The sequence below is a fragment of the Pleurodeles waltl genome, chromosome 10 (genome assembly GCF_031143425.1).
Source record: "Pleurodeles waltl isolate 20211129_DDA chromosome 10, aPleWal1.hap1.20221129, whole genome shotgun sequence".
NCBI lineage: Eukaryota > Metazoa > Chordata > Amphibia > Caudata > Salamandridae > Pleurodeles > Pleurodeles waltl.
In genome coordinates this window covers 942,151,003-942,169,741 of record NC_090449.1, presented here as the reverse complement: position 1 = coordinate 942,169,741, position 18,739 = coordinate 942,151,003, and positions in this window count along the sequence as shown.

The window sequence follows — 18,739 nt, the reverse complement described above, 5'->3', positions numbered from 1 at the left end:
AAGTTAAGTGCAATACATTTCACAATGAAAGCACTCCCACTGTCATACTCCCTCAATGACAGGGCCTATTAAAAAATAAACAACTTTTTATTTAACATTGCAGAAATGTTTTCATGGGTCAAATGGATAAAAAGCTAAGATGTAACACTCTCTCTATTCATTTTACTGTTGTAAAAATATATTTGGTCATGAAAAGTTACACACTTATACCTGTGACGTAGGTCAGAACTAACAAAGAGGAAAGGAAGAAGAAGGAAAAAAGTGAAAACTATGTGTTTGTCAGCAGTTTAAATAAAATACATGCCTCTGTGCAAGCTTTCAATACAAAGCCATGTTTATGTGCAGTAATTGATTTAAGCCTACAAAACATATTGTATTAGGTTAATGATTATTATTCTTAACTAGTAAAAACGCTCTCTCACCAGTTAACGTGCACTTAATTAGAGTTGTGTTGGGTAAAGTGCAAAGTCAGTGTTAAATGGTAAAGAAGCCATCTGTTCATTGGAAAAAGTCATGATACAGGTTTCATCTGTTTATTATGAAATAGTATGACAAAGCTAGTAAGTCTGATCACTTATTGTGAAAATCATCTGTGAGCTGTTACAAAGTAATACACCCGTATTTTGTTAGATTGAAATTTCACACATTACCATAATAGGCAAGGGTTTTGGTGATGGTGATCCACTAGAACAGACCATGGGGGTAGAAGATATGTACTACAATACTCCTTGTTAGGCTTTCATATGAAAGATAATGTTTTGCTTTGCCATGTATAATTTTGCATACATTTGTACTTTTGTGACTGTATGTCAAATAGTTGCCCTGTAGAAAGCTTATGCTTAGTACAATAGGTTTGATTTAATTACAGTATCAAGCCAATGAGAAAGGTTATAAGCCTGATTGTTTATAATCAAAAGGTATGATAAAGGTAGTAGGGCTGACTTAATGATTGTTAAAACTATATGTTAAAGTCAGTAGGCATTTAGGGGTAGATTGTTATTAATCTATATTAAAGCCTAGAGATGGGTTATTTTGTTACATGGAATCTTACAGGTCACTGTAGTAGGCAAGGATTTTGGTGCTGGTTATGCCCTCCCACAAACCATTGGTATAGATGATTTTCAGTCACAATCCTTGTTAGGCCCTCTTAGGAGAAATAATATGTTGCTGTGCCAACTTTAATTTTGTATACTATGTAATTCTTTGACTAGGCCTGATAGTTGCCTTGTGGGAAAACGTAAGGTTCATACATGACTTCTGAAACAGTTATGGTGATGAGCCAAAGATAACAGCTAGAGGTCTGATTGGCTAACTAGGAAAGAATATTCAGATGGTACAGGTCTGATCTGTTTATTATGAAAAGTTATATTCCATGCAGTAAGCCTGACATATTGATAGTGAAAAGGATGTTTTAAAGTCAATAGACATTTAAGGGTGGATTGCTATTTCTCTGTATGAACAACTACAGGTATGTACTTTGGTACTGTCACAGATATCTTTCCAGGGAAGGCTTTAGGTGTTGGTCACTGTGTCTGGCAAACCCCAGAGGAGAAGATTTGTACTGTAATAAGTTTTGCTAGTATCTCTTGTTAGCTGTCTGCCAGGATCTTGTAATAAAAAAACAATTTCTATAAAACATACATCCATATAAATAAATGTACCCCTACAGATACATAGAGGCCTGTGACGGTGCGCGAAGCGCAGACTCGGAGAAGGAGCCCGGAGGCACTGCCGACGGCAGCAACGCTGACCCAGAAGAGGCGGGAGCTGCTGGAGAGTGGATGCACACAAATGACACGGAACCTATAGGGGTTTTAAACCCCGAGTGGGAGGAGGTACGAGGAGAGTCGTTTTCCCCAGGAGGAGAGGAGACGAGGACGGAAAACGGAATGGAGGGAGGAGTATCGGCGCTGAATGCCGAAAGAGGAGGACGCTGTGGAGGAGAAGAGCCAAGCACCACTGGAGCAGTGATAGCAGAGGACGTCCAGGAGGAAAGTAGAAGCGGACAGGCCGGCCACTTTCTGAAAAGAACGTGGCCCATTCAGGTACGGCCGACAATCGAAAAATGACACGGGAAGTTGTGGAAATAAAATAGAAGGGAGAGTGGGGACCAAAGGGAATCAGCACGGGAGAGCACAACAATAGGTTTTGTTAATTTTGTTTTTGAATTTCTGTGTCTTGCACGGAGCATCAACAATATTAATAAAAGAGAGTTTCAGTTACATGTAGGTGCGAAAAAGAAAATGAGAGAGAAACCGAGGAAACCATAGCAGCCAATACCACTACTAGTAGACGAGGTACAAAAGAGAAGGACAGAGATAGACAGACCAGAAAGTACGGAGAGAGACAGGAGATTATAAAAGCGCTGAGAAAGAAAGAAAAAAGTACGAAGGACAGGAAAAGAGAAAGCTAAGAATAGAAAGAGAAGTGACAGCAAAACAACCAAGAAAAGGACAGAAAAGAGAGGGAAAAGAGAGGGAAAGACAACACCAAGGAACAACATAAAGACAGGAGAAAGAAACCAACAGTCAGAGAAGACAGGAAGAGAGAAAAGTAAACAATATTTAACTTCTAAAGGTCTTCTGTTTTCTTCTTTCCTCCTATGCACCTCCTGGATGATCCCTGAAATTCCACCTGAAAACCACAAGAAAAGAAAGATGAAACAGGATCAAGAAGCGGAAGATGTACCAGAAAAGAGAGAGAAACAAAGAGAAACATGTATAGAAGACTATAACACATAGGTGGTCATTACAACCCTGGCGGTCGGTGTTAAAGCGGCGGTAAGACCGCCAACAGGCCGGCGGTAAAAAAATTGCAATTACGACTGTGGCGGAAACCGCCAACAAAGACAGCCACTTTAACACTCCGACCGCCACGGCGGTACAAACAACAGACAGACGGGAGACAATGTACCGACCACACTATTATGACAGGCCAATCCGCCACCTTTTCCGGAGCAGATTCACCGCGGATAAAAACACGGCGGAAACAGGAATCCCGAAGGGAAAACGCTCACCTCTACACACCCCAGGAGGAATGAGGACACCATGGACCTGGAACTCCAAATTCTACCTGCGATAGTCTTCCTGCTCCTCTACCAGGAGCACGAACGCCGGCGGTGAAGACCACGGTGAGTACTGCACCTACGACACAGGGGAGGGGGAGGCAAGAAAATAGGGACACACACACGCAACACCCCCACCCTCACCCACTACAACACACACACTAATGCATATCAATACATCACAGTTACACTCCCCAAGCCCCCCGGAAGAATGCAAAGACAAAAGGAAATGAGTGTAACCATAGTAATATATTAAAATCCAGTACTCAAAAATATATATACACTATAAACAAATATGTACACCATTTATAGTCCGTGGACCACTGGGCCCAAAATGCATGGGCGAGGCCCACACTCGATACCCACTCAAAACAGAGAGAACACTGCAGGGGTATCAGATAGAAATACAACAGGCACCTCAGGGGGAAGGGAAGGGGGTCACCTCAGCCGGATGAGTGCACGACGCCAGATCCACGAGGGGGCTCAATGCCCACTGTTCAATCCTGGGGAGTGCAAAGCCACAGTCTCTCAAGTCTCTACAGTGGGTGGCTTGCCCACTGCCATATCCTTGGGAGGGCAAAGCCACAGTCTCTCAAGTCTCTACAGTGGGTGGTTTGCCCACTGTTCCATCCTGGGGAGTGCAAAGCCACAGTCTCACAAGTCTCTACAGTGGGTGGCTTGCCCACTGTTCCATCCTGGGGAGTGCAAAGCCACAGTCTCACAAGTCTCTACAGTGGGTGGGTTGCCCACTGCCATATCCTGGGGAGTGCAAAGCCACAGTCTCTCAAGTGGATAACAGTCTCCACTGTTTCTGGAGGGGGACTGGTGCCCAGAGTGCATCACTCACCCCGTGACGGACCCAGTTGCGTCAGTGCCCCTGCCGCTCATGGGCTAGCGGTGCTTGATTTGGCGGTGCCCTGTTCAGCGGTGCTTGAGTTGGCGGTGCCCAGCCCAGCGGTGCTTGATTTGGCGGTGCCCTGTTCAGCGGTGCTTGAGTTGGCGGTGCCCTGTTCAGCGGTGCTTGATTTGGCGGTGCCCTGTTCAGCGGTGCCCGGCCCAGCGGTGCTTGATTTGGCGGTGCCCTGTTCAGCAGTGCTTGAGTTGCCGGTGCCCTGTTCAGCGGTGCTTGAGTTGGCGGTGCCCTGTTCAGCGGTGCTTGAGTTGGCGGTGCCCTGTTCAGCGGTGCTTGAGTTGCTGGTGCCCGGCCCAGCGGTGCCTGTGCTGGCGGTCCTTCATGGCCCAGCGGTGCTTGTGCTGGCGGTCCTTCATGGCCCAGCGGGGCTTGTGCTGGCGGTCCTTCATGGCCCAACTGCGCTTGTGCTGGTGGTCCTTCATGGCCAAGCGGTGCTTGTGCTGGCGGTCCTTCATGGCCCACTGGGGCTTGTGCTGGCGGTCCTTCATGGCCCACCGGGGCTTGTGCTGGCGGTGGCCTCCTGGGCAGCTGGGCTGGGGCTGGCGGGGCCCTCCTGGGCAGCTGGGCTGGGGCTGGCGGGGCCCTCCTGGGCAGCTGGGCTGGGGCTAGCGGGGCCCTCCTGGGCAGCTGGGCTGGGGCTGGCGCTGGGGCTGGCGGGGCCCTCCTGAGCAGCTGGGCTGGGGCTGGCGGGGCCCTCCTGGGCAGCTGGGATGGGGCTGGCGGGGCCCTCCTGGGCAGCTGGGCTGGGGCTGGCGGGGCCCTCCTGGGCAGCTGGGCTGGGGCTGGCGGGGCCCTCCTGGGCAGCTGGGCTGGGGCTGGCGGGGCCCTCCTGGGCAGCTGGGCTGGGGCTGGCGGGGCCCTCCTGGGCAGCTGGGATGGGGCTGGCGGTGGCCTCCTGGGCAGCGGGAATGATGGCGGTCTTCTCCGCCGTGCAGCTCTTCCCAGACTTGCCGGGTTTCTTGTGGCCCTTCCCCACCTTGGGAGGTGTAACAGCTGAGTCCACACTCCCACCGGGACCCCTGGGAGCGGCTTTGGTGGCTGGAGTCTTCCCCCTCTCCCGCCGGGCACTGGCCAACTTCTGATGCTTCACAGGGGGGGGACTGGCTGTGCTGTGGCTCCGTGCCACACTGGCTGTCCTGGTGGCTGGTGGACTCCACATACCTGTGACAACAGGCACCACTGGTCCCGTAGATGTTGTGGGTGAGGTGCTACTTCGGGACCTATGAGATGGATGGGGTGGGGGAGGTGTGGGAAAAAGGTCAAGGCTGGACAGGAAAATTCTTTTGGACACACTGGGACGGGTAGCTGGAGGGGGTTTGGGAGAGGAGGAAGAGGTGGTGGTTGTAGGAGGTGTACGTTTGGTGACTTTGGGTGCAGGTGCATGCGCTGGAGGCTGTCATGAGGTGGATGGCTTTTGGGTGGGTGTGTGCCTGCGTTTGTGTATCTTGGGAGCGGGCATCACAGACACACTGGGAGAGGACACGGGACGTGTGAATGGTAGTGGGGGTGGTGACTGCACGTGAGCGGGGTGTGCTGGTGGGTGTGCTGGTGAGGGACGTAGTGGCTGTAGAGGTAGTGCATGCAGGTGTGAGTGTAGACTAGACTGGGAGGGAGGAGGGAGACGACGAGGAGGGGGACACAGTGGAGGCAGTGGATGTTGGTGTGTCTGCATGTGTGTGTTGCTTGAGTGTGTGCCTGTGGGATGTGTGGTGCTTATGTTTGCCTGAGCTTCCCTTGTGTGTTGACGTGTGTGCAGGCTGGTCTGATGGTGTACTTGGGATAGGCAGAGGTACAGGGGATTGGGTCTGGGTGGAGGAAGTTGGAGGGGGAGGCCAGAGACTGGGACAATGGCTGCCATCAGTGCTGAGGCCAGAGTTTGAAAAGCTCGGTGAAGGGCCGCCTGACCAGAATGAATGCCCTCCAGGAATGCATTAGTTTGTTGCAACTGCCTTTCTACACCCTGGATGGCATTCAAAATGGTAGACTGCCCAACAATGAGGGACCTGAGGAGGTCAATGGCCTCGTCACTGAGGGCAGCAGGGGTGACCGGGGCAGGGCCTGAGGTGCCTGGGGCGAAGGTGATGCCCACCCTCCTGGGTGAGAGGGCACGGGGCGAAGGCTGAGGGGCTGCTGGGAGGGCGGTGCTGGTAGGGGGGGTGGTGGCTGTACCTGTAGATGCGGGGGCACAGATGTTGCCGCCACCACAAGGGAGCTCCCATCAGAGGACGAGTCCGTGTTGCTGGTCTCAGCTCCTGTCCCCGCCGTGGAGCTCCCCTCGCCCTCCGTCCCACTAGTGAATTCTGAGTCTGTAGTCTCGCCCTCCAGGGCCATGTGGGATGCAGCTCCCTCGTGCTCCGGTGCCACTGCTCCTCTGCCTGATGATGCTAATGCACACAAGAACAGGAAGACCAAAAAAAGGGGGGGGAGACAGAAGAAATACATGTTGAGTGGATGGATTACCGCTACCGTTGGCGGACAAGACAGACACAGAGGCCCCCTGCACTACGCCGCACTCTTGGGCTCCACAGTGCAATTCCTGGGAAATGGCCTACAAGGCTATGGACGACATCTGCACACAAAGATGACACAGGGGCATGAATAGCTGTACTTGGCACTCTACAGAGGTGGGGTGGGGGGCCACAGGGCCATGCCTTACGGAGGGGCCTAGCCTATGGAACTCACCCTGGCCTAGGGAAACCCACAGCCCTCCTCCCCCACCCAGACAACTCCAATGCGCACAAAGTCAGCTGAATGAGAGTGTACTCACCCCCTTGTGTCTGCTGTGATGCCCTCAAGCGCCCATCCAACTCCGGGTAGGCCACCGCCAGGGTCCTGAACATCACGGGGGTCATGGTTCGACGGGCACCCCTCCCACGTTGGGAGGCCATCCCCAGCTGAGCCTCCGCCGTCTTCTTGCTCCAACAGCGAATGTCCTCCCATCTTTTCCGGCAGTGGGTGCTCCGTCTGTGGTAGACCCCCAGGGTCCGGACGTCCTTGGCGATGGCACGCCAAATATCTTTCTTCTGGTTGGTGCTGAAATGTACAGGGGAAGAAGAGAAGTCATTACCAACTGCACAGTCAAAGTGAGTGGCCCCCATCCCTACCCTTGCCATGTGGCACATGCACTCACCGTCTTACATGCACGCAGCACTCTGCCCCCTTCCTTCTCACATCCAGCCCTCTCCACACAGGCATAGCCCATACAACATGCTCCCTGTGTACTTACCTGTTCGTCTGGAGGACCGTAGAGTAGCGTGTACTGGGGGAGGACCCCATCAACGAGCTTCTCCAACTCCTCCGATGTGAAGGCAGGGGCCCTTTCCCCAGACGCATGAGCCATTGTCTCTTCCAGACTGAGGTCACAGCAGCACTTGCAGTGTAGGTCCTCTCCTGTCGAAGATCAGGGATCGAGTGATTGAAGTGATAGAAAATGGCGGTCACGTCCGCGGCGGTCACGTCCGCAGCGGTGCATACCATCACCGCTGGCGTACATCGTCATTGGCTCCTGGGACCCATAGGATCCAATGTTAACCAATGCAGCATTGCGCCGCGGTCTCCGACCGCCTACCGCGACGGTGTACAACGCCAGCGCAGTTACCTCACATCCCATTGTCCCGCTTTGGAGGTCAGGCAGCCGCCATTTCAGGGGCCCACATGGCCTCATTTTCAACTGCGTCACACATACCTAGGCCTAGCCTCAACACACATACAGGCCACCTTTTGTGTATGATTGGTGTTCTGTGTAAACTGTGGGTACGTACCTCTGAGTTGTTTGACTCTGTGCTCGCTGTTGTCCTTCATAGGCACCGTCCGCTGGGACATGTGAGGAGATGGCGGGATCCTCCGATGTACCGACCGTTGGTGGACCTGTCGACAATGGAGGAGCGACATTTGATAATCACCTACAGGTTTGACCGTGCCACAATCCAGGAACTGTGTACCCAGTTGGAGCCAGACCTGATGTCAGCAATCCGCCATCCCACAGGAATCCCCCCTCAAGTGCAGGTGCTGTCAGTGCTCCATTTCCTTGCAAGTGGGTCATTTCAAACAACAGTGGCCATGGCATCAGGGATGTCCCAGCCTATGTTTTCCAACGTGTTGTCCAGAGTTTTGTCTGCCCTTCTGAAACAAATGCGGAGCTACATTGTTTTCCCTCAGGTGGAGGATTTGCCTACAGTGAAAGGTGATTCTATGCCCTGGGACATATCCCCAACATCATAGGTGCCATTGATGGGACCCATGTGGCTCTGGTCCCCCCCCCACAGGAGTGAACAGGTGTACAGAAACCGGAAGAGTTATCATTCGATGAATATACAGATGGTATGTTTGGCAGACCAGTACATCTCCCATGTGAATGCCATGTTCCCTGGCTCAGTGCATGACGCCTACATCCTGCGGAATTTCAGCATCCCTTATGTGATGGGTCAACTCCAGAGGCACCGTGTGTGGCTATTAGGTGAGCCCCTGGAAGCAAGACAGTGGGAATGGTTGTCTGGGGTTATCCCTACAGGTTAGTGTGTGTCTAACAGTTGTCCCTCGCCATTTGCAGGTGACTCTGTCATGGCTACTGACCCCAGTGGGGAATCCCAGGACCAGGGCAGAGGAACGCTACAATGAGGCCCATGGGCGAACTAGGAGGGTGATCGAGCGGACCTTCGGCCTCCTGAAGGCCAGGTTCAGGTGCCTCCACATGACAGGTGGAACCCTATTCTACTCACTAAAGAAGGTGTGCCAGATCATCGTGGCCTGCTGTATGCTTCACAACTTGGCTTTGCGACGACAAGTACCTTTTCTGCAGGAGGATAGTCCAGATGGCGGTGTTGTGGCAGCTGTGGAGCCTGTGGACAGTGATGAGGATGAAGCAGAGGAAGAAGACATGCAGAACAGGGACTCAGTGATCCAGCAATATTTCCAGTGAAACACAGGTGAGAATACAATCCTGCCTACTACATGTACTTTTACACTACTACCTCCATCCTGTCCGTCGTTTTCACCCAGTGTATGGTCACTGAGTTGTCACTTTCCCTTACGGTTTCACAGATGTGGGTCCCACTGTGTGTCATCTGCTTAAATTCCTCATGGACTAGAGCTGTGTGACATAGGTATGTTGACATTACTATTTCAAAAACATTTTGTCACTGTAATTGCAAATACACTATTTCGAAATCACAGACAGACTCCAGATCATTTTGTGCGTTAGGTGTGTTTATTTAAATGCAAAATATTGGAGGGGGAAGTTAAATGGTGAGGGGTGATGGCGGAGGAGTGTCCATGGCAGAGTCCAGTCTATTAGTCTCACAGGTGCATTGCCCATATGGGCATAGGAAGTGGAGCTGGGGCAGTTTAATTATGGACAGGGTGACAAAGTGGGACAGTAGGATGACAATCAGGGTGGTCTCATTTCTTGGCGGGGGTCTTGGCATTGTTCTCTGTCTTGTTCCTGGATCTCAGGGACCGTTTGCGGGGTGGTTCTCCATCTGCAGGGGGTGGGGTGCTGGTGTGGTGGTCCTGTGGCGGGGCGTCCTGTCCACTAGCGCCGGCGGAGGTGGTGGGCAGTTCATCGTCCATGCTAGTGTCAGGGGCCCCTTGTAGTGCCACAGTGTCCCTCCTGGTGTTGAGTACTTCCTTCAGCACCCCTACGATGGTGCCTAGGGTGGAGCTGATGGTTCTGAGTTCCTCCCTGAAGCCCAAATACTGTTCCTCCTGCATGCGCTGGGTCTCCTGAAACTTGGCAAGTACCGTTGCCATCGTTTCCTGGGAGTGGTGGTATGCTCCCATGATGGAGGAGAGGGCCTCGTGGAGAGTGGGTTCCCTTGGCCTGTCCGCCCCCTGTCGCACGGCAGCCCTCCCAGTTCCCCTGTGTTCCTGGGCCTCCGTCCCCTGGACCGTGTGCCCACTGCCACTGCCCCCAGGTCCCTGTTATTGTTGGGGTGGTGGGTTATCCTGTGTTCCTTGTAGTGGTGGACACACAGCTGATTGACGTGTCCTGGGGACGGAGGTATGGGCCCGCTGGGTGGGTGCTGTGCTGGTGTTTCCAGAGGGTGGAAGGTCTGTGGTGGCCTGTGCCTGTGTGAGGGGAACCGACTGTCCAGAGGTCCCCGATGGTCCGGGCTGGTCATCTAGATCCAGTTGGACAGAGCTGCTGTCATCACTGTGGGCCTCTTCTGTGGGTGGAGTGGACATGTCTGGACCCTCCTGTCTGGTGACGTTGGGTAGGGGTTCTGCAGGGGTGGAAAGGCATGATTATTGCATCTGTGTGTGCCATGGTGTGCAATGGGTGGGTGACCGTGTACCCCAGTGCTGGCATTCCTGTGTGGGAGCTTGTGTGATGATGGTTTAGGGGGGTGTATGGCTATGTGCGGTGTGCATGCTTTAGTTGCTTTGCTTTGCTTTGCTTTGTTGTTGCATGCAGGGCTTGGTGTTGGGATGGGTGGTTTGTGATATTGGGACATTTGTGAGGAGTTGGTGTGATGGGGGTGAGGGTGATGGTGGGGGTATGTGATATCATGCAGGTAGGGTGGGGGATGTAATAGTAAAGATTTGACTTACCAGAGTCCATTCCTCCAGCTACTCCTGCGAGGCCCTCAGGATGCAGTATCGCCAAGACCTGCTCCTCCCATGTTGTTAGTTGTGGGGGAGGAGGTGGGGGTCCGCCGCCAGTCCGCTGAACCGCCTGGTGGTGTCTTGAGACCACGGAACGCACCTTCCCCCGTAGGTCGTTCCACCTTTTCCTGATGTCATCCCGATTTCTTGGGTGTTGTCCCACTGCGTTGACCCTGTCCACTATTCTTCGCCATAGCTCCATCTTCCTTGCAATTGAGGTGTGCTGCACCTGTGATCCAAATAGCTGTGGCTCGACCCGGACGATTTCCTCCAGCATGACCCTGAGCTCCTCCTCCGAGAACCTGGGGTGTCTTTGCCGTGCCATGGGGTGGTGTAGGTGATGTGTGGGGTGGAGTGTGTGGTGATAAGTGTGGTGATATGTAGTGGTGTGTTGTGTGAGGTGCGTGGATGTTGTGTGGGTGATGGTGTGATGTGCCTGTGGATGCTGTTGTACTTGCTGGTGGTGTCTCTCTCTGGCCTTCTTTCTGCATTTTTTGTCGTGGGGGTTTGTGGGCGTGTGTGTTTTATATTGTAATGGGTGTGTGGGAGTGGTGTGTGTATGTGTCTCAGGTGTGTGTATTTTGAATCGTCCAATGTGGCTGTGTTTTGTAAATGTGTGTGTATTTTGAGCGTGGCGGTGTGTACCGCCAATGGAATACCGCGGTTGAAAGACCACCGCATGGATTCGTGTGTCGTGATAGTGTGGGCATATTTCTGTTGGCGTGACGGTGGAGGTTTTGTTTTCGCCAGTTTATCGCTGACCTTTGGTGTGGTGGACTTGGGTGGGTGTCTGAATTTTGGCGGATTCCGAGATGTGGGTCATAATAGCTGTGGCGGAATTCCGCGGCCGCGGCGGTGTGTTGGCGGTCTTCTGCACGGCGGTAAGCGGCTTTTACCGTCAATGTTGTAATGAGGGCCATAATGTTAAGGAAAAGAAATAAAACCATAAAATACTACAACGCCTACAAGCCTCCATTATTTCTGACCCTGTCACAAGGCCGTTTGAGTCAGCTCTCTTGGGCCATTAGTCTGTCTGAGTGTCATTTACACTCTGTTCCATCCAAACTACATACAGTAATGGTTTAGTCCACACTCTTGCCCAGCTAATGGCGGCATTTTATGGTCACGTTTGTACGCCCTCCTGAAAATTAATGTCAGGGCCGAATGGTCAGTCCTGAATTTTTTCTTTTAAAGGTTCCTCTTTCATTTCATTGCTTCTCTTCTTTTTATTTGAATGTTTCATAAAAGGATACTACAGCTCTCTAGGCCATGCTGACAAGTTGTTTTTTCATCTGCAGTGCAGTGCATCACATGTGCCCTGTAATGGTGTGACCAGGCTGTCTGAGGTGATACTGTGTAGCGTAGCCTCTAGGGGTACTGTGGCATCCAAAACCAGTGTACTAGAAGCCGACATGGTGGCAAGCAATCCGGCTAAAAGTAACTGTGACGTTGCTTATATCGGCAGCGGCCTGAAATCAGGAGCGGAGTGGGTCGAGGACTGAGGAGAAAGACAAAAAGCGGAGGAAGAACCACTTGGCCAAAAGGGTCTGGGGGGCCCGAAGGACCACTGCAGGACCAGACAACCCAGTCCGGACATGCAGCAGACGGAGGAATCCAAGAAAGCACCTGATGGTGAGAGGACCGACGAGGCCAAGACACGCCATCAGGACTCAGGATGGAGGCGAAATCAGGTACCCATGAGGAGAAGACAGATGCAGCTGACTCGGGGAGAGGCGTGCTGGATGAGGCTGTCACAGTCCCAAACCAGGGCCTTGGCCTCAGGCAACTACCAGTGGAGGGAAACGGGCCTGCAACGTGATGGGCGGCAATAGGGGAGTTGCTATGGAAAGAATGGTCTTGATCAACAGCTAATGAGGGGAAGGGAAATCTCGAGAGGCTTTGTTGTTTTTTCTTTATTTGATTGCTTTTGTTCTGGCATTTTGCTTTGACCCTTATTTCTTTCTTCTTTCTCCCCCCCTGTTGGCCAATATTACACTACTCACCTCACGGGCAGCCCAAATAACCAAACCATAGTGCACAGGGTGATCACCTTCATAGAAGTGTGTGAACGACCACAGCTATAAGCCACTGTAGTCACATTGTGGTGCAAGGTTACGTCTGAAATCGGGAAGAGGGAGTCTGAGTACTGTGGCGTATGTCCTTCTATTCCCGAGGGTATATCCAGCATTACCAACTCAAGGAAGAGCCTTCATGAGTCAGAGAAGAAAGAAGCAGTAGATCCTGGTGGATGATTGATAGGCCGTACTGGAACCACGCCAAATATTGAAATAAAAATTGCACTATCTACAAGCACTGTGTTGTTAAGTTCCTTCCATCTTCCTGTCACAGCGGTGTCAGAAGTGGGATTTGCTCCCCTTCCCAACAGAAGATGGATGCCCCACCACCTATAACCATGGAGGACATGGTGAAACAGTTGGCAGAAGGACAGTGCCATCTCCAACTAGTTGTTCAACAACAGACCCAGGCGGCCCAGCAAGAGAGATTCGAATTGCAGAATGCGCTGAAGACTCAGGCCTTTGTCATTGCTAGCAATCAACAATTATAGGCCACAGGCATCCAACGGCTCACTGACACCATTGCAAGCACTCACATCCATCCAAACATTCCCAGCTCAGTCTTGGAAAATATCAACCTGTTGATGACATCTTCACCAACTGTGAAAGAGTTGCCACCTTTGCAGCATGGCCTCTGGAACCCTAGAGCCAGTATACTGAGCCATTACTCTCTGGAGAACTACAGACCACCTACCAAACGGTCAATCCCCCAAGGACTATAGCCTGCCCAGAAGCCAAGAAAGACATTTTGGAGCAACTTGGATTTTACTCAGAATATTACAGAGTGAAATTTCCTAAGGAAAGATTGAACCCCCCCCCACTCCCCAAGATAACAAAAGAGCTCTCTTCTTTCATATCCAGGACCTGGGGAATCATGGCTAAAACCCCAGGGTCCCACCCTCAAGGACATAATGGGCAAAATCCTACTCCAACAATTTCTTGAGGCGCTTCTGGCATCCACCAGAGCTTGGAATAAGCAACACCCTAATATGACTGTTAACCATTGCTATTGAGTTAGGATGTGCTTTCCATAGATCCCCTGATTTTTTGGCCACACGCTGAAGATCAGGTTCTCCTACAATGCCCAGCTAGAGGACCTCCATGCCCAAGCCTCTCCCATGTTCTCCTTCTGAACCCAAACCCCTCCTAAGACTCCAGGGAAGGGATCTACACCATGGACATCAGTATTTTCATTCTGTATAATGGGGCCACTTTTCCCACAATTGCCCTCAGACAGCAGAGATGCAAGGACCTTGCACTGAGAAAAGTGCCACAGTTCTGTTTCCAAGAGTGATGCCCTGATGTTGAGATGCGAGGTACAGCTGTGATGCAATCCTCGTTGTGCAGATTCTGACCCTTCAGTAGAAGTGATGCATCAATTTTCTCCATTGACAGCAGCAATGTGTTGTTTCTGCCCCCGCAGCAGAGGATGCTTTGGTTCTGTTATAGCAAACACCTTAGGCTCACTTCCAAGGGTTCAGACTTGGGTGGCACGTCTTGGTGCAACAGACTCACAGTTGTCAGAGACAGGGTGCAGGAGAAGGGTGGTTTGAAATCTTGTATGTCCCTAAGACTTCAGATCTGGAAGCCATTCAGCCTGCCCTTTGAATCACTCATTCAAGTGATGCAGGTGCAGTGCTTCTCATCCAGGCAGGGTAACAAAAGGCAGCTTGGCAGCACAGCAAGACAGAAGTCTAGCAAAGCAGCAGTCATACCGTGTGGCAGTACTTCTGCAGCATATCAGCCCTTCTTCCTGGCAGAGTAGTCACAGGTCCAGAAGCATAGTGAGTTGGCTGTGTCAGAGGTCCATTACTTATACCCAGTTGTGCGTTTGAAGTGGGTGAGACTTCAAAGATAGGCCTTTGAAGTTCACAGAGGTCCTGCCCTTCCTGCCCAGCACCAGACTCCCTTCAGGGGTTATTCAACCCTTTGTGTGGGGACAGGACACAGCTCATTTGGGTGTAACTAAGGATGTGGCCAGCTCCTCCCTCCCAGGATGGCCAGCCAAATCACACCTAAGTTCCCATTGTGTATGGTTGCCTAGAGGGAATACACAAAGCCCAGCTGTCACCCATCCCAGACAAGTGATCGGAGACAGACAGCAGGCACCAAATGGATCAAGTCAGAAAATGACAACTTTCTACTAGTGGCATTTCCAGATTTGCAATTTAAAATCCGACTTCACTATAAATTACAATTCTAAATTATGATTCCAAAGACACCAAACTTGAAAAGTTTATTTTCCAGATTAGGAAATTACATTTCTAAGGTAATCCCAATGTTATCCAATGTTAGGCCTTGGTGTAGTGAAAAATGACTTTGGCAGTTTTTCACTACCAGGACATGTGAAACTTAAAAGTACATGTCCTGCCTTTTAAATATATTTTGTATTGCCCTCCGTGTTGTCCAGGGTTTACCATAGGGGTGACCTATATTTAAAAAAAGGGAAGGTTTGGGCCTGGCAATAGGGTTATTTTGCCAGGTCAACATGGCAGTGTAAAACTGCAAATCCAGGCACTGCAATGGGAAGAGGGAGACATGGTTAAAGGGCTACTTAAGTGGTTGGTACAATCAGTGCTGCAGGCCCACAAGTAGCATTTGATTTACAGGCCCTGGGTACAAATAGTGCATTTCCTTAGGGAACTTATTAAATTAAATATGCCAATTGGGGATAATCCAATGTTACCATGTTTATGAGAGACAGCAGAAGAAAAGCACTTTAGCACTTGTTATCAGTGGTAAAGTGCACAGAATCCTAAAGCCAGCCAAAAGTGAGGTCAGAAAAGTACAGGAGGTAGGCAAACCACCCTAAGACTGTAAGGTCTAACGGATGACAATTCCTTCCCATTGTTGCCTGATGCAGTCTCCCTACTGCAGATCACCCCGCAGATGACATGCTGGGATGGATGTCGCACTGTGGACCACCCTTTCTCTCTAACTTCATTGCACGACATCTTGCTCTTAGCAACTTCCCAGTTATGTTAACTGAGCCTACTATAAATATACCTCCTCACTGGGTGCCTCACCTGAGCCCTCAACTTCTTTCATTGTGCTGATCCCAGAGGCCTGTTAAACAATCTTGTTTGGATGGCGGGTACTTCATACCCCACAGTGAAATTTACACTAGTTAGAACCATGTTCCTTTTCTCCCAATTTTGTTTTTAGCTTGAGTGTAACGTTAGCTATGGGTCTTCGCTACTTCCTATATTCCTCTTTCGATGCTATGATGAGGGAATTTACACCCTTGTGGGATGTTTCGGGAATTTCTCAACTATTGCCAAGACCAGGGCATAGATATATCACGTTATATCCTTAAACATTAAAAGGATGCACAACCCCACCAAGTGGTTCAAAATCCACACATACTTGAGGTGCCAGGGGGTCAATATCGTACTGTGCAGGAGTCTCACATTACCAGAATAGAGGGGGAGAGATTAGAGCAGAGGTGAAGCGGGCAGGACCACCCTACAGACTACTCAGCCTTTGCTACTGGCCTTTCTAATATGGGGTGAGGCAGATACAATCCTCACAACCCTATCCCGAAGGCTGCTTTTTCCTCCTGAAGGTCAGGCTTGAAAACTCCCACTTAGTGCTTGGAAGCCCTCCCTCAATTCTAAGCAATCCAGATACCTGAAGCATCTCTCCTCCAACCTAGCTAAATGGACATACATCCCCTGGCTGATAGGGGAGATTTCAATTATGCCTTTGAAGTGGTGATGGATAGTGTGAGAGCTGAGATTTTCTTGGCAAAATGTTTAGCCTTTATGTAATTATACGTACAGATTAATGTGTGAATTAATTGGATTATAATATTGTGTTTATGAAAAACTGTGACTAACTGAATGGCCATCATCTTATATAAGGCCTATATTTTGTTCATGCAAACTTAAGCTGATGAAATTATTTTGTCTTTACAAGAGAGTGTGGGGGTCATTACGACCCTGGCGGTTATGGACTGCCAGGGCCGGGGACCGCGGATGCACCGCCAACAGGCTGGCGGTGCATCCAGGCCAATTCTGACCGCGGCGGTAAAGCCGCGGTCAGAAAAGGGAAACCGGCGGTTTCCCGCCGGGTTTCCCCTGGCCTGAGGAATCCTCCATGGCGGCGCTGCAGGCAGCGCCGCCATGGGGATTCCGGCCCCCTTACCGCCAGCCTGGTTCTGGCGGTTTTGACCGCCAGAACCTGGTTGGCGGTAACGGGTGTCGTGGGGCCCCTGGGGGCCCCACCAAGATTTTCAGTGCAACTACACCCGTCGCACCCTTTCCACTCCGCCGGCTCCATTCGGAGCCGGCATCCTCGTGGAAGGGGGTTTTCCGCTGGGCGGGCGGGCGGCCTTCTGGCGGTCGCCCGCCCGCCCAGCGGGAAACTCAGAATTACTGCGGCGGTCTTTTGACCGCGCAGCGGTCTTCTGACGGCGGTACTTTGGCGGGCGGCCTCCGCCGCCCGCCAAAGTCAGAATGAGGCCCTGTGTCTCTTAACTAAAATAAATGTCAGAATTAAATGTGTATTTAGTTGCCTCTGCTGGACTGATGTAGAAGCGGATGCAAGGTCACTGTGCAATGCAAGTTGAATAAAATGTTTCTAGCGTGTTCCGTAGTTTGACAATGAAATAACAGCAAATAGAAGAGCTTACAGTAAACTAATTATATCATTTTGATACCTATAAAAGTTCTGATTGGTCATAACTTTCTCACCTCATGCTTTATCCAATCACTTTCATTAAACAAGTTTAATTTAATGTTCAGTCTCCATTGTTTGGGGTCATTCTTCTTTGGGATTTTCGTGTATCCTGAGTTCTAGAGAGTCTATTACCTTATGATCTCTCACTTTGACATATGGGGCATATTTATACTTGTTTTGCGCCAAATTTGCATCATTTTTTTCTTTACGCAAATTTGATGCAAAACTAACTCTATATTTATACTTTGGCGCTAGACCTGTCTAGTGCCAAATTTATGGAGTTAAAGTCATTTTTGGGACGTGGAAAACTACTTTGCGTCAATGAGATGCAAAGTAGGTGTTCCTGTGCAAAAAATGACTCTATGGCATTAGCACCATATTTATCCCCCGTGCTAAAATCATGCTTGCTTGCTTGCTTTCACCAATATTTATCGCCTAGGTCAGGGCAGGCGTTAGGGGATGTGTGGGCCTATTTCTATGGTGGAACACCATGGAATAAACCCACAGGTGCCCTTCCCAGGCCCCAGGGACACCCCCACCCACATCAGAGGGACAGCGGAGGATGGGGGCCCCATCCCAGGTAAGTGTAGGTAAGTACAGGTAAGTATTTTTTTTAAAGTGCCACTTGGGGCCCTGAAGTGGGCACCCCTACATGGCACTGGGTGCAATGGCCATGCCCAGGGGACCCTGGTCCCCTGTGCTCGGCATTGGGGGTGGTGGGCATGACTCTGGTCTTTTCTAAGACAGGAGTCATGTGGTATGGATCACTTTGCATCAGAAAATGACGCTAGGCTGGTTAGAGCCATTTTTGTTTTACTCTAACCAGCCTAACATAATTTTTTGGTGCAAAACCCCATTCTTCCATACTGCCAGCTCCACCCGGCTAACGTCATTTTTGTTATGCTAGCCTACCCTTTGCACCGGCTTGCACCATTCCATAAATTTGATGCCAGGCTGGTGCTCAGAAATGGTGCAAGCCAGTGCTAAACTTTTTGTTTTGGTGCAAAACTGCGTTGGTGCAGTTTTGCACCAAAAAGTATAAACCAGGGCCTTCATGTTTTCCAGATAGTCTATTGACATTCTGGAACGTTATCAGTTTATGTCTGTTCAATATTGAATTTATGCTTAGGTTTGTAGAGTATGTTCTGAGCATATTGTTGTTAGATTGAGTGAGTAGAATATGTGCTTGCACAGCTTTAGCTAATTTGCAGTTGATTAAGTTGTTTGTGAGAGTTTAGGGAGTTGGCGTACTCCAGAAGAAGAAAATAATGTTAAAAAGAGAGTTGGCGTACTCTGAAGTATGTGAGTAGGGAAGATGGCGAACTTCACATGTGTATGGCGCTTGGTGCTTGGAAAAATTGTCCATGCGGTTTGTGGACAAGACAAACCTGACGGAAGAGGTCT